Raw genomic sequence first — 3007 nt, forward strand, 5'->3', positions numbered from 1 at the left:
TTCAAACTTTTTAGACTGATTTCACACTTTTTAGATTGATTTCAAACTTTTTAGACTGATTTCACACTTTTTAGATTGATTTCAAACTTTTTAGATTGATTTCAAACTTTAAAAAAATATATTTTAAAACCTTTTTAGACTGAATTAAAATGTATTTGATCACAGATCTTTAAAAGCCTGATGTGCTGATTTTCACCGTTCCTTTTCTCTCTTTTTTCTTCATTAACTAACACACCATAAGACACCTTTAATATTTTCATCTTATCTCACTGAAAGGCATTCAACATTGCCTGTCAAATCTCTCTCTCAAGTATAAAAGGCAGGAATAGAGCATTTAAACAGTAATATTGTTGGACCAATTTATTTTCCAAAATGAAGGAAATGGCCGACTGATTGATGCATCCTCTTGTTTTGCAAGAAAAGAGCCCAGAGGGGATTTCTTAAACTTTGGGAAATATCCAGAAGCTCCTCTGATTAATATGACACTAGAGTTTTAATGGACCTGCCATTTTTTGATAAAAACATGGGAATTAATTAGTGTTTGTAATTTTTAATTATTTATTATTATTATTTATTTTGTAATTTATAAAGAATGCAGGAAAAATCGAACCACAACCTGCTATATGTCGGCGTGTAAATGTATTTATTAATGGGGGATTGAAAACCCTGAAAAGTGCTATTAAGGTAAAGAACGTTTATCATATCAACCATTGTTGGTGCAAAATGAGTTCAAAGTTTTTCAAGACTTTAATTTCACCTCTTTTTTATTGCAGCTGTTACTTATTGATTGATAGTTTAAGGCCAATATTTCTTCTTTTTTTATAAAAGGGATGAGATGTTTTTTTTTTTTCTGCCCGCAGTAAAGTAACTAACCTCTAGTTAAATTAGCTTTAGCCATTTTTATACTTCATTTAGTAACATGTTGCACTGGTTAGTTCACTTCTATTGGAGTCATTTTTGTTTGATTTAAACTCAAACTTTCAGACTTTATTTTCCTTTAATCCAACAGAAGCATTGTAAAGTTCTGCGCTATGGGCATTTCCCCTGGTTTAATTCTGTAGTCCATTGATCAAGAAAATAATGAGCAGATTAATCCATTATCACACACATAATCAGTTGCAGCCCTGATATAAAACAAACATGCCAGGTTCTAATTATTAATGTTTATCTGGAAGTTGAATGTGAATCACATACATTTTTTTTCTTTTCCATTTTTTCCAATATTTTCCATTTTTCTTTAAAAGATAAGAATTATCTTTTAAAGATAAGATTATCATTTTTTTCTCATCTTCCTTAAACTTCTTCCTATTTTCTCCACATGAGCCAAAGTTGCAGATGTTCAGATTTGTTGTTTTTTTTCCATCACCTCCAGCAGAAATACGACAGAGCATTAGGGCCAGACTAAAGATTTGGTTTTTATTATTATTTCAAGAATAAAGTCATAACATTACAAGAAAAAATTTATAAAATTACAAGAATAAAGTCGTAAAAATACAAGAATTGGGTCGTAAAATTATGAAAATAAAGTCGTAAAATTATGAGTATAAAGTCGTAAAAATACAAGAATTAGGTCGTAAAATTATGAGAATAAAGTCATAAAATTATGTGAAAAATGTTGGAAAATTACGTGAATGAAGTGGAAAAATAAAAAAATAAAGTCCTAATATTATGAGAAAAAAGTTTTATTTTATGACAAATCTTCCAAGAAGCACTTTCTTCACTAACATGAGGAATGTTGAGCATCATGTGAAGTTAGACTTTAACATCAGTTTGATAAATAAGGAAATCTTTTAGCAGCAGCATCTAATTGGGCAGGAGGTCAAAGTGGACTCAGGTCGCTGATAATGACTTGAGATTTTTAATCCTTAGCTTATTACCAAATATAATGTAGTTTGCGTGGGATTTGATTTAACTGGTTCCTGTATTAGTGTCAGTAATCCAGTAATAACTTATTAGTTCCCCATTGGTTATTTTACTTGAACTGCAGAGAACAATTAATTCAATTCAGTTTATTTCTATAGCGCAAATTCCCAACACATGAAGGTAGTTTACAGTTCACCAGATCATCCTGTCAATTGATTCAAAAATGTTTCTTTCTAAGGAAAACCAGTTGATAGCATCACCTTATTGACTCATCCCTCACACTAAGCATGCTTGTAGCGACAGTGGGGAGGAAAAACTCCCTTTTAACAGGAAGAAACCTCCAGCAGGACCAGGCTCAGTGTGAGCGGCCATCTGCTGAGTAGGACTGGGGTTCAAGGAGGCAGAAGAAGAGATAGAAAAAGCAGCTGTAAAAGGCGGCCCCGTCCAGGAAACACACAGCCTAATAAAATAAGTTGTGAAATTCCTAGTTTACAGTATATTTAGGATGCAAATATTTTAGTAGGTCCCATTCTATTTTACTTCAATTTGCTAAAATCACCAGATTATAGAAAATAATGTATATTGTGTAAAAAATGTTCCACATAACTACAGATCACTTATTGTTATTTAGTAAGATTTACTGTGCTGAAAAATTCAACATTTTGACACTTTGTTCCAGTTAAATCCCCTGGAAACCTCCAACCTATAGCTGCTCCTGTCCTCAGAGCCTTTCAACCTAACCCTGACAAGTTGACTGTAGGGTTGCCAACCGTCCCTTGAAAAACAGAATCGTTCCGTATCTAGTAGAAAAGGAACTTTGCACTTTGTACCATATTACTGTAAGATAAAAAAAAGCTAATGGGAAACAAAGAGGAAGGCGCATTAGCATTAGTGGCCAATCCAAAATCCCCTCAACCCATTGGTGGAGCCAAGTGTTGCTCATGGAGAAGAGAGCAGGAGACAACAGAGCAGGATGGGGAACAGGTTAAAGGGAATCCTGGCAGTCCAAAGGAACAGCAGAAAGCTGGATGGAGGTTCTTCAGGCAGCTGACCTTCCCATCATCAAGCTGCTGCATCCTCAGCATCTCCCACTGGTTTTTGTGGAGAAGATTTTCTCCTTAATGAAGAACAAATGGGCTGATGT

Source organism: Cyprinodon variegatus, unplaced genomic scaffold (assembly GCF_000732505.1).
Source record: "Cyprinodon variegatus isolate N-32 unplaced genomic scaffold, C_variegatus-1.0 Scaffold999, whole genome shotgun sequence".
NCBI lineage: Eukaryota > Metazoa > Chordata > Actinopteri > Cyprinodontiformes > Cyprinodontidae > Cyprinodon > Cyprinodon variegatus.